General features: G+C 37.3%; 1 long non-coding RNA gene across 1 annotated transcript; it reads right to left on the minus strand.

Annotated features, from left to right (window-relative positions):
- Positions 1-951: 951 nt before the first annotated feature.
- LOC131229654 (uncharacterized) lies at positions 952-2,130 on the minus strand. The gene is made up of 2 exons (XR_009163521.1): positions 1,549-2,130; positions 952-1,389 (listed from the first exon to the last, which is right to left on the minus strand). It is a non-coding gene; the product is annotated as an uncharacterized LOC131229654 (long non-coding RNA).
- Positions 2,131-14,432: the final 12,302 nt, after the last annotated feature.

Below are 14,432 nucleotides of genomic sequence, written 5' to 3' on the forward strand. Positions count from 1 at the left end.
CAATGTAATATTTATTTGCCATCTAACCTGTTGATTAGGTCACATAACCCTCTACTAAGGGCAATCACAAATATCAGCTTAACCCAAAACTTCTATGGCTGCAAAGAAGATTTCAAAGTTAAAAAATTCAATGCCCATTGTTTTCTGTGGTGTGCTCCACTGGAGCTGTTGATCTAAATCATTTTTGGGTCATGCACTAAGATGAGCTGCAACAATGGATGAAAAGTTTGGATAAAACATGACACCAGCCATCTGACTGGTGTTGGGGTCACCACCAAAAATGCGTCTTCAGGGAAGTTCCTGTGCCTGGAGCTTAGGTGGGGTCCACTGTGATGTTTGTGAGAAATCCTCTCCGTCCATCCATTTTGTGAGTTCATTTTAGGACATGTTGTCAAAAATGAACCGTTTCCAAAGCTTGAGTGATCCGTACTAAAGGAAAATGTGGTTAGGGAAATTCATACCATTTAAACCTTCCTAGGTTCAATAGTGATGTTTAAATGCCATCCATACCATTAATAACGTTATTCATATTGGGATGTACCGAAAACAAAAATACTAGCATGAATCAAAACTTTTGTAGCCCCACAAATCACTACTAGACAAATGGGCAAAGGATACGGATAAAAGCCGTAGCCATAGACCTATGGCTACGGTTCTAGTCTGTAGCACAACCATAGTTGCAGGTACCGTAACAACAGGTCTGGAACCTATAGCTACGGGTTTAATCCGTAGCTATAGATTAGAACAGCTACAGATATAATCCGTAGCTATTTTACCTATAGCGATAAGCATAAACAGCTACGGATATTATTTGTAGCTAAAAGTCCGTAGCAATATGCCAAGTTTAATAATGGCTACAGCTGTCAGATTACTGACTACGGTCAATATCTATAGTTATTTTGTACATTAAAAAATATATATAATCATTTGTTCATTCAATTACCACCTGCATAATCATTCATTCATTCCATTACAATCAATTACAATCATTCATTCATTCAATTACAATCAATTACAATCCTTCATTCAATCAATTACAATTACAATTACAATAATGCTGAAAATACAAATCTTTAGCTTCATTAAAGAAATTTCCTAGACTTCACCCTGAAATTTTAATGATAAAGAATTGAAAGAGAAGATATATTTTGACGGTATGATATTTTTTTCACAGCTAAATATGCCTTTTTCAGCCATTAGCCCATCACTCACCTGAAGAATCAAAAACCGATTGTTGTCCAAGTCCATTCATTTTCCTTTCAATTTCTTAATGACCTCTGTAAAATTACTTTCACGGTCATTTATGTAGTACTTTGAAGAGTTGTCTCGAAATGCAACTTTAGTAATGACAAAGTCACTTCCTGCAACAGCTTCGTATATTCCATCATCCTACAAATAGTAATGGCATTCATAAATCGGAGTGACCATTGGGGGAAAGAAAGACAAAGTGAAAGAAGTGCATCATGTATAACCATTTTCTTTTTTATTCTTAATGAATTAATAAAAACTCAAAGAGGAATGGAATTGACCCAAAAGGAATGGTCTCACCATATGGTTTGTAGGGCCAAAATAAACGTTTGGACGATTTCTGCAAGGAGGACCATCGGTAGCCATAAGTACCCACTTCCCAAGTAGAATAGATACTGACCACAAGTATCTATGACCTGAAAAATCTGCAAGCAGAGCTAACCATCATGAAAAGAAAATCTTCATTTGCTTGTCAATTACAAGTAGGACATGCCAGTGATTAGTAGCAATGCCTCGAGTTCTAGATAGTTTCTAGGGTATACAATGCATCACGTTGTATAGAGAAAAGATCACCATCAGAAAATAATCTAATGATGTTCAGAAGCAGGTTCACCACCTGTTAGAAATGTACACCTTCTTGGTAGAGCCCACCTGAGGAAGGGAAAGAGGTTTGCTAAGCTCACATGCATGTATAAGTGAGCTAACGCACATACTACCACATGCCGGCATGGCAGACATGTGTAATATCCAAGCCATCCATCAAAAGGGTAAACTGCAGATTTCGTATCTCAAGAATCAGGTCAGTCCTCTAGTCGAGCCACAATCAACTGAACGAATCTATATCTATGAAAGACCTGACTGAAGTTTTCTAACACATCCACTTATTTCTAATATCATGGCACAACTACTGAGCAGGCCACCTTTATCTTTCACCAGTAGCATCTATGCATCCACATGATAAGTGGGGCTTGGATATTTTACCTGTGTGCCAAGCTACCATATATGGAGGTGCATGCATTAGCTGACTTGCACATGCATGTCAGCTTAGAAAAGCTCTGACGGGGAATGCCTGGAACATGGTTAGAAGATCCTGCTACGACCAACGTGCTGTCCCATAAATCATGCTGGTCTTATAGCTATCCTCCTTTCAATTTGAGTGATTATTTACTCAATGGTGGTACTAAAATATAGATATGGATATGGGTACCTGGTACCACAGGTGCAGTGTGGCAAAACAAAAATTTCGAGGGTAAGTTGGCAATAGCAACACTAGTATGCACGCCCTTACTAAAAACTTCCTAGATCTCCAAGAAATAGTAGTCTGGGAAGGGAAAAAAAAAACGTATGGTGCATGTTGAGGTGTCCATAAATGTGGTGGAATTAATGAAGACCTGAGTCCAGGACTAGCCCACCAGCCTATGAACTAAAAAGAAAGGCTCGGGTTTGTTCCCAATCACTAGTAAATACTCATCGCACCAATGTTAATACACACACACACACACTGTTTAAGGGGTTTCCAGTCTCAGATTCAGTCCAAAATCCACATCCAATTCTCAGATTCAGTGCATAATTCAATTGCAGATGAATCTGGATCACCTACCATATGGTATGCTCGAATAACCATCAGTCCAGCCTATCGATTACCTGCATTAGAAAGTAACTTCTATCAAGGAAACTACATTTAGAATATGAAGAGATGCTCTAATGCTTTTTTAACACAACAAGTTATAAAGTGTTCTTATGGGGACACTAACATAGGTCGATTCATTGATCTAGTCTGTTCATTCGGGCCGACTCATTTTTTATGGGAAAAGATCGCATAATTCGACCAATACCCAACCATTGGATCAATGGCCTTTAATATGGATAGTCGACATCATTTACACAAAAATGGGCCTAATCAGTGTTGATCATCATTCACTATAAGAAAAGGGGGCTTTAACCTCAGTTCAAAACTGTAGCTAAAAAAGTTAAAAACTGAGGCTAAAGCCTTTTGCACAAACATAGAAATATCATAGAAAGTAACATTTAGGTGAATGCCAACAGAACACCCAACTGTAATTAAATTGTGTTGTATGACATCGAACCTACCAATTTAGGTAAGAAAATATCCATTAGGCAACATGCATTCGAATTACATTTCGGCAACTGCCATTATGATAAGAAAATCCAATGAAACATTCAATCTTCCATTTGTCAATTGATAGTCACTGAGTTGCATATCAGTTGCATATTAGCCAATTTTTTAGATTCTCACATAATATTGTTAAGAAAACGTGATTCAAGAGTCCCTCACCTCGATTATCCAGTTCACCATCAGCAGCCACTGCTGGAGCACGACATCTCCGTACTCTGTTGTCGGGTCGTATTCCTCAACATAGTCGTGCTGATACTCGTGTCTCCTCTCCTTGTTCCTGACCTTTTTATAGCTCTCTTCATGCTCTTCATTTTCAAACCTTAAAAGCTAAAAATTACAAAAATTAACACACATAAATGCCTGGCAATCTGCAAAAGTAAAAGAACATGAGAAGAAATCACATAATCAATATGTAAGGACTATCTCATTTTAATTACTTCACCCCATGTATGTATGAACTAGAAAATCCAAATCAAGAAGATGTCTGTATAAGAACATCCACCATGCAGGTGAACTACATTAATGTTCATGAGACAACATGCTCATTCATCTAGACCATCCAATATCAGTTCATGCAATTTAGATGCCTCTTAACTATCCGATCAGTGGTCTTTCGTGGATCCTTATTGAACAGCCAGGAGTTGGGTGAATGATAAATATGATAATCCAGCAATTACCACATTTAGGCTACGATCCATCAAGAGGTGACCTATGAATTGGACAATTAAAGCTTGAAATACATTTGCATATGTCAACCCAATTTTGACACATCAGCAAATCACAAAAATAAAAAATAAAAAATAAAAAAATTAATATATATAAAAAAAGAACAAACAAACAAACAAACAAAAGAAAAGTTCCATTAGATAACTTCAATCAAAAAAATACTACATGGCTAGTGATGACTAGTCTAGGTCAGGATAGTTAGCATTTTTTAAAAATGAAGGATTAGTATATGTTTTGGTTCTACAAACAAACCATAAACAAATGGAATACCATTCCTGTGACATTTCTATCACCCCCATAACCATTTATGGTGTTTCACTTAGCTAGTGCAAAATCTATATGATAAAGATATAAGAGTCAGCCTGTCCTTTACATCCTCAATTCAACTGAATGGTAACACAATGATAATTGCATAAGACTTACCTGACATTTCCTAGCAATGCAATACAAATTTATTAGGTATTATGCTCTGGAAGACGAACTGAAACCCACTCCAAGCTCATGAAAACCCACACCAATCTACACTAATGCAAAAATCCACACGTCTTTTTGTACCCTTTAACAAGAGCAGGTCATCCAGAAGAAACATCACACTTCTTTTCTTTCATCAGTTCTTTTCTTTTGAAAATTGTGTTTTTATTTTCCATCAAACTAGGGGTTCCAAGAAAATTTTAAAAAGAAAAAGAAAACAAACAAAAAAAAATGTTTTCCACAGATCCAAACCTACATCTTCCAATCCAGCAAAAGATTCAAACAATAGCCAAAGGAATCAAACTTACCTCGTCAAAAATTTCATGATCCAACAAATATTGTGAATGTCCAACCACGAACCTGCATTTCTCAAATGATTACTCAGATCAGCTCACCATTGAATAACCATAAACAGAAGGCATTGTAGTTGTTAACTCTCACTAACTCTTATAAGATTGGATGATTCTTGGCAGTGAATGCATAAAAATGGTTCAGCTGTGCGTTTCCTTTTTTAATCAATGTGTCCTTATGCAAAAACATTATCTCAAAAAAAGTAGAAAAAGAAAGAGCATATCCATTGGGCGAATTCAAAGCCAAATTTCAAGCAGAAGTAAATAAGTATCACGACATCAACAAGCATCCCAAAAGGCTAATTCTTGCAACCAGATGTTGGAGCTAAACCTACAATACAGCAGTAATAAATCATTTAAATGCAGTGAAAATTTAAAATATTACTCAAATCCTCGCTACATTTTCTTAAACTTGGAAATCACATTATAAAGTTTGCTAATTCTATGATCTGTTTTTTTTTTTTTTCCGTTAAAACAAATAAAACAGTAAAGATTCCTATATCTCACCTAAAATAAGATCGAAAAATGAAAAATATTCCATTAATGAAGATCTGAAGCTAAATTCCAAGCAGAAACAGAGAAAAAAAAATACCCTAATTCAACTGTGGAAATCAGCAATTTCCGAACATAAAATCCTCCAAACCCATGCTTTCTTAAACCATTACTAGACATTATCTTTCCAGAAAAAGGAACTGCATTAAAATTTCCCAAACTCCTGCAAAATCCATTGAAATCTCGGCATTTGAATCCTCTCAAAACTGAGAAGGAAAAAAAAAAAGCCTCAGTTCCTTAACAACCGAGGCTAAAAGACACATTTAGCCTCCATTTTTTCAACTGAGGCTAAAAAATTGTGGCTAAAGGCATATTTTCCTGTAGTAATTGTTGATTGTTGATTACACAAAAATAGGTCAAAAGAGAGTCAGCTCTTGGATTATTTTGTGTGTATTAACGTTATATGTAAAATAAAATGGAAGACAAGGACACAACTGACCTTAACCCCCTTTTCCCTCCTTGAGCATCGTGGTGGGCTTCATCAAATCAAAGTGTTAAGACATGGCTCCACTCATATCTACCATGTAAAACATATAAAAACCAAGAACAGAAAATTTTAAATTAAAACTCTCCTCAATTTCAACGAGACATTCAGATTTTTATATGGCTGTCATAGATATCTAGCTTGAATTTCACTAATGAAACCAAAGATTACAGGTTGATTACACCGATTTCAAATAGAAGTATATATTTTTTATCTGGAAAACACTGCCGGAGTGTTTTACTCATCAGAACCCACAATAGTCTCTACCAGAATAAGGAACACCATAATAGTCTCTACCAGAACCCATGTGAACAAATTTAAAAGTATGACAATTCATCACTCAATGAAAAGAGCACAAATACCTTTTCATGATTTAAAGAAGAGAACTCAAGGGTTTTCCTTACCTTCCATTGTATGCTTCCAAGGTACAGATGGCCCCTGAAACACACATACATCTTGGGAATCGCTTCTCAAAATCGTAAACTGTTTTGTTTTGAAACTCGTTCATCTCACCTGAAAACCTGTCACATAATGAATAACTGTAACCACAATGATAACTATTGTAAATGCACTATAATGAACAAATTATTATTATAGATAACTATAATTACAACACAGATATCATGCACACGATATCACGAACATATCGTTGTAACAACTAAATGTAATTATAATCAAATAATGTATTGTTTGATGAACTACACATGTGCATTCTTGACAAGAGATGTATCAGATGCTTGAATCTGAAATATGCAGCTCCAATCCTCCCGTATGCAACATCCACCTGAAAGAATGTGCATAATCGTCATACATGAGTAATCAATGCAAGAATGTACAAGTAAAACCATAAAGCTAGAAATACTCATTGCATTTTCAGGATCTCCTCTATAGTTAACGATCTCATTCTAAAGTCCTTCTCCCTCCTCCTTTACCCGAGTTGCATTGACGGAGTTAGAAAAGGGCTTAGGCTCCATTTGGTTTTTTGTTAAAAATGTTTTCATAAATACCAATGTGATGACTGAATGGAGCTTAAGACTATAAATATGTTCAAATATAGAGTACAAAATTCATTCAATATTAAAAAAAAGTGCCAAATTAGTTCAAAATTAGTTCAAAATGCACACTACACATGTTCAATTACAAAGTACAAAATTTGTTCAAATTATTGAATTCTCAAAGCCTCTTTTCCCCATTGCACAAATGATCCCGGATCGGCCTCTCCAAGTGTAGATGCGAACCCATCTTCTTTCCACAAAGGAGAGTTAGGTTGTATAACCTCAGTCAGGACAACAACAAAAGCTCCATCCTCCAACGGTTCGCAATGGACAGTTGCATTTGGATTAACTTCATGTACTTCACCACGAGCAACTACACCACGTTTTTCAAAACCAAGCAAGTCGCATCTCTTACCGGTATATATAATATCCGGCTACATTTACACATAAAATGGCATTGGTATTGTTAACGTTTATAATATAATTGTAAGCTCAATATAGTAAAAAATTTATACTTGCATATCGACGATGCCTGAGCAGATTTAGCGACTATTGGTGATGAGAGATTTTGAGTATACTGTCCCTCTTTCTGCATATCCGCCAATGTTTTCTTCATCTTAAATATATCTTGAGTCATATCAACCAATTTTTTCTTCATCTGAAATAACTCTTGAGTTACGCTCTCTTTTTCTTTTGTCACATTCTCTACCTTTGAACGAGCAGGGGCTAACTTCTTCAGTCCCATCTTGCTTATTGAGCAACCCAGACGCCACATTCGCCCTCTTTTGTCAGAACCAACTAACTATAAAACATTGTAAATGAAGTTATTAGGATATCCATAATTACCATAAAACTTAAGTAAATTTTAAATTTTATTAGTACCTCTATAAGCGCATCATACACGCTGGTCATCTTAGAAGCAGGATTGCTACTATAGAGCTCATCTAGTTTTTCCTATGAAAAAATACAAATGAATGTAATATAATTTAAAGTTATACATAGGCTTTTCATAAGGGTACTAGTTAGTGGTATGAGGGATGCACTTACACTAAGGTCAGGATACTAGACAACTTTGTCCCTTCTTGTATGGGCTCTTAAGAAGACTTCACATCTACCTATCTCGGCATCAGAGGTAAGATTCTTCTCCATTGCCTTTGGCACATTACATATCATTTAAATACACATCATTATTAAATTTAGATGAATAATAATTCAAATTTAAATTTAATTTTAAACTATAATATCTATTTTTAAATACATACCCTCTTATGGCGAGTAACAGCGATGATGTGCCTCCCAAGACACGCAGGTCCTTTTAGCTTTGCCCGATTGACTTTATTCCTTGCGCTTGCCCTCTTGAATTCCTCGCTAGTACATTGATCCACGAAGACCCTCCAATCCTCCATAGGGATACCTTTGGGGGGAGGGGAGGGGGGTAAGGACCATCTCTCATAGCAATAGGATCCTTATTTTTAATATATTTTATAGTCAATCTTCTCTTGTAATTCCTCTATACTTCATTGATGTATTGTGTAACGTAATTAAGACTTGCATCCCAACTTTCACCCTCAAACTCATAAAACTGTGACAATCTTTCTGTGACCATATGAATTTGTTCATGAGACACTTGGTGAAAGTCCAGGTATATGATCGGGATATGAGAACGGGTGAGGACATCGATATAAGATGCAAAGTCTCTGTGATCAGAACAGTCCTAATTCGGTTGCCCGAATTCATTCGTCTTTAGGAATTTTTTCCTATCAGGTTGTACAAGTAAAGAGACCCTCTAGTAATGCCTCTCTTTCTAGATAAAGAAGAAGTTGACACAATTACATAAAAAGAATAACAGTTATATATACACATCATTTATTACCGCCAATATATAAGAAAAAGAAAATTTACATATATAATTAAGGAGAAGTATCTTATTACCTTTGGTGTTGCTTGAATCTGTACTCCCAAGCACCTGCGCACCTAATACCTCTGTTTGTGAATCCATGTGCCTATTTCTTCCCTAATATGAAAAGAAAAGAAAAAAACACTAATGATTAAGAAATAATTTAGATCATACATAAAGTACAAAAAATTCACTATATTATCCAAACCTTGATTAGATTTCCTCCAATAAATATCATTTTGTTACATGCCTAAATACAAACAAATTAGTAGATTCTCTTTGATCGTTTTCTTTTCTTTGTTTTCTCGACTACAACACTGATGTCTTCAGATTCATTGAATATCAACTCATCAACAATTGCTAATGAGGTGAGATTAGGTCCTGCATCGGCATTACTTACAGCCTTTAATCATTCCAATAGAACGCACGTCTCTTCTTCGACAAATTTTTTTTTTGGAACCTCCAAGACCACATGCCAGTTAGGATTTTTTGGATCTTTGGAGTAGAAAACTTGTATGGTATGCTCTGCAAGAATAAAGGGCTCATCACCGACTTTGTCTGAACTGTAAAGACTAGACAAATTTACTAATCTCAGATTTGCTTCGACATCAAAAGAAACACCATGATATGTCACTTTCACCCAATCACACTTAAATAGGACGGGCTTGTACCCTGTTCGGTACTCCAATTGGATAATTCTACGAAGGACTCCATAGTAAAATTGATTTTCATCCACTGTATTGATATCCTTAGCACTTGATCGGAAGGTTGTCATACCCTCTGTCCTAACCCCACTGTTTTGGTTTGTTTTATTCTCCTCATAGTCCTTAGTGACAAAGAGGAAACCATTAATACAATACTTATTATATTGCATTGAAAAAGCTAGATGTCCTCTCACTACATCTTTAAATTCATTATCGTCAGATTCAATGAACTCTAATTACCTTTTCAACCAAGATATGAATTCATCCTCGCTAGGCACCCTGTTATTCCTCTTATAGCATCGCTGCAAGAAATCTTTGTGCTTCCTGCACGACATTCGATAACATTGTTATATTGAAATCGCATAAAGTAAGGAAGATATATATATATATGTATATATATATGAGCTTATTGTACATACCCTTCCCACTTATCATAGCTGGGATGACTCTTCAGTACCCATGTACGAGCTTGTTCGTATTCGATACCCGCTACGATAACATTTTGACTCGAACCTACTAGACCAACGTCGTCATCATGAGGGTCATCATCAACGATATCTTCTAACTTACGTAGTCATGGAATGACTCTGTTAAACCGTTTTTCCAGCTTTTCCAATAGGCTTCTTTTCTGTTTTCCTTTATATTGGTTGCAGAATATAACTGTCTCCTCTTGGATGTACTGCTCTGCAATACAACCCTCAGGTCGTGTCTTGTTACAAACATAGGCCTTGAATGTCTTCATGAACCTGACAAAGTTAATGATACATTATATATACATACAACTATAGATGTTAGGCCGATTTATTTTTATTAAGCTCACAATGTACCTTTCGAATGGATACATCCATCGATAGTATACAGGACCACATATGCGAGCCTCGTAGGACAAATGGACCGACAAATGCATTATAATGATAAATATCGATGGCGGGCATATAGTCTCAAGCTGACATAACGTCCTAGCCATGCCCCTCTCGAGAGTAAGGAGTGTTTGAAGGTCTACAGTTATCGAGCACAAGGCATTAAAGAAGGTGCAAAAGCTTGTAATTATAGGACAAATGACCTTCTTATCCCTGAATGCATGTTGAATGAGAACTAGGAGCAGATGTTGCATCAACACCTGGTAAGAATGAGACTTCATTCCCTTTAAATCCACACAATCTTCCTTTACGATGGTCCTCCAATTCGCAATAAAACTGATCGGAACACGCAGCTCATGCAAAGCTTGGATGAAAAGCTTTTTCTCTTCTTTTCTTAAACAGAAAGGACCTTGTTTCTGAATCACCTTGCCATTGTTCTTTTTCAGCCATAGACGCTTCTTAATTCCCAATTGTTTCAGGTCCCTACGCGCATTAACACCATTCTTGGTTTTTCCAGGCGTGTTCAACATCAAGGCAACAAGGATTTCACATATATTTTTCTCAATATGCATAATATTAAGGTTGTGACGCACGGGAATATCTTTCCAATACTCCAGATCAAATAATATAGACCGTTTGAAGAACCACGGTGATTGAACATCATCCGCTAGCTCTCATCGGCCTCCATCAATACCCCTTATATTACTCTTCCCAGTCTTCCCCCACTGCATATTCAAGTTTGTGGCTTGTCTTTTGACCTCAATCCCTTCCAGACGGATCGGTTGACGTCGTATCTCCACCTTCTTGTTGAATGTGCCAGCACTCGTGTCCTTCCTAGCCTGTTCTGATATTGGCAACCATCGTATGTGGCCCATATAAACATATTTCTTTCCATATTTGACATATAGGATAACCATTCTTACCCTTGGTCCTACAACTAGAAACGTTACCATATGCTAGAAAGTCATGGATTGTCTAGAGCAAAACGACACGCATGTTGAATTTATTTTCATGGTATGCATCAAATGTCGTGATCCCTTCTCGTCATAACTTTTGCAGTTCATCAATCAATGACTGTAAATAAACGTCAATATCCTTACCCGGTTGTCGCGGTCCCTCAATGAGCAAAGTCAACATAGTAAACTGAGGTTTCATATAAAACTTTGGTGGAAGGTTGTACGTTACACACATAAAGGGCCATGAACTATGCGACGTACTGAAAGCGCCGAATGGTTTAAACCCATCTGTAGCCAGACCCAATCGAACATTACGAGGCGCGGCTGAAAAATCTGTATACGTGTCATCAAGATTCTTCCATGCAAAATAATCAACCGGATGCTCCATCTTTTCATGTCGAAATTTCCTGGTTGAGTGCCAAGACATTTCTTTCCCCAACCAAGGCACACTGAACATTCTTTATAGCCTTGGTGTTAAAGGAAAATACCTTAACACCTTCATAGGTATTTGAGATTATTTTCTCTCAGAATCCATTTCAGTCTTGTACCTAGGAGTTTTACAATTTGGACAAATGGTTTTCATCTCGTTCTCTCTCCAGTATAAGATGCAGCCATTTGGACAAGCATGGATTTTCACATAATTAATCTTCTTCGCTTGGTAGGCATTAGTTGGGGCCTTGTTACCTTCCGGTAACACCTTCTTTAGTAGTTGAAGGAGCTCTGTAAAGCTTTTTTCACTCCATCCATGATTCACCTTTAATTTGAAAAGTTGTATAATGAAAGTCAACATGGTGAAATCCTGGGCCCCAGGGTATAACTTAGTCATTGGATCTCGTAGATTTGCTTCAAACTCATTACTTTCATTTTCTCCAAAGACGCCTTCAACTATAGGGGTCACATTCGGCTTATCCTGTACAACTTCATCTAGGTTATTACCACCAAGTTCTTGAACGATCGTGTTGTGAACCTCATTTAAGTTCGAGACACTATGGTATTGTTGGGAACTTGATTCATGTACAGTACACTTAGTTGATACATACTCCCCATGCATGTTAGCTTGGGTCAAATCCATTTTTCATTATATGTATTTTCATATCATCATAAGAAACAGAAAAACGTGCACATCTGCAAGTGGTGCATGGACAAGGAACAGATTCTCTACTAGGAAGGTTTTCTTATGTAAACTTTGAAAAACTTCTTATTCCAGAAATGAAACGTGGGTCTGGGAAACTTAGTGTCATCCACTCCCTATTCGTTATAGCCGGATCTCGATTAACCAGGGGATCCATTTTCAACCTGCACCTTACCAAAAATTAAAGTTGGAAATTAGCCTAATGCACCATCCTCCTCAAAGTTGGAAATGAAGGAAGTACTATCAGATGATTGAACCCAGAAAGATATTATCTACCAAATCCAATGCATTAAGGAGTTTGCAATCATTGTATTTTTACAATAAATTAATAATATAATTTGTAAGTAAAATCTTAAACCGCTTATATAGATGAAAAGTCTCGCATGCAATTCTAATATATCATATAGTTATAAAATCTTTATTGAATAAACATGAATACAAGAAAAGAAAAACAGTAGGAAAGAGGCTTCTCTGTTTAAGTCATCTTCACGCTACTGACCACACATACACCTCATTTGACATCAGTTTGCTGAGAATTAAATAGATCCAGATGCCCATTTCATCTATTTCAACAGCATTGATGCCACATTACACAATTCCTCACAGAAAAACACTAACTCAATGAAAGCCAGATCAAATATTTTTTATTTTTTATTTAAAGAAAAAGGTGGAGTGGTCCACCAAACCCCTCTGTTTATGAAAAGCATTAAGCCACCAAGTACACGTGATTGTCACAGGTCCCACAAACAGTACAAAGAAACTGTCCTTCCATTAATCAAAACACAGAAATTGTCACGCCCCAAACTCGGAAACCGGGCTCACAAAATTCTCGATCACTGAATTCGGCGCCGACAGCCTCCGTAGAACCCCATTCTCGGCTCCCGACACCCATTTACCAGGTTCCGATCCTGGGATCCTACAAGGAGGATTTCTAATATCAATTTAATTCATAATGAGCATAACTATAAGCATAACCCATGAACAATAACCACAAGAACACCATCACAAAATCCACTATGATAAAAAACTTTTAAGTACAATGCGTCTGAAAGGAAATACAAGATGATGATAATAACAGAAACTTAAAAGCTCGACTGCACGCTCCAACTCTGACGAGGCTACGGCTGCGTCCTGGCATGCCCAATTAAACTTTTTTTGTTAGCTGTTAGTGCACGCCCATGTCAGTACACGCACTCCAAGTCAGCCACACCTGTCCAGCGTCCAGGGACGCTGGACAGCATGGATAAATACTGCATCATGGTGGGTCCCACATGCACGTGGCCCACCTATTCAAATCAACATGATCTTTGTGCTTTTTCATCATCCAGGTCCACTAGATGGCCTGGATAAAACAGGTGGACGACATCACTAAAATACATCCATCATGGTGGGTCCACGGTCGGTGTGGATCTAGTGGGCCACACCCATCATAAAAGAGAGAGAAAGAGAAAGAGAAGGAGAGAGAAATAAGCGGAGTAGATGGAGGGACCCCGTCATTATGGGTCCCTCATATGATTGCAACACATACATTAAGTTGGGTCCCTCATACAAGTGGGTCCCCTAATTATTAAATCGATGGTAGAAATTCAAAGATCACTCACCTTTAGGCCTCCTTCTTGCTCCCCTAGCCTCCTCAACTCCTTGCCTTCAAGTTTGATTGTGGTAGATGATGAATGAACGGTTGAGATGTGAGATGAGAGAGTAGGGAAAGTGGGCCACACTTGTTGTTTGGGAGGGAGAGAGCTTGGACGTGGGATGGTGTGTTGATTGGAAGTGAAGAGATGGAATGAGAGAGAGAAAGAGGAGTAGTGGCTTAAGGGATGGGGTGATGTGGTGGTTGTAAGGAAAAGGTGATGGGAGGTATGGTTGTGGTTGAAAATGGGGTAAAAGAGGGATGGTGAGGGGAGAGGGAGTTGACTT

This window comes from Magnolia sinica, chromosome 2 (genome assembly GCF_029962835.1).
Source record: "Magnolia sinica isolate HGM2019 chromosome 2, MsV1, whole genome shotgun sequence".
In the NCBI taxonomy this organism is placed as follows: domain Eukaryota; kingdom Viridiplantae; phylum Streptophyta; class Magnoliopsida; order Magnoliales; family Magnoliaceae; genus Magnolia; species Magnolia sinica.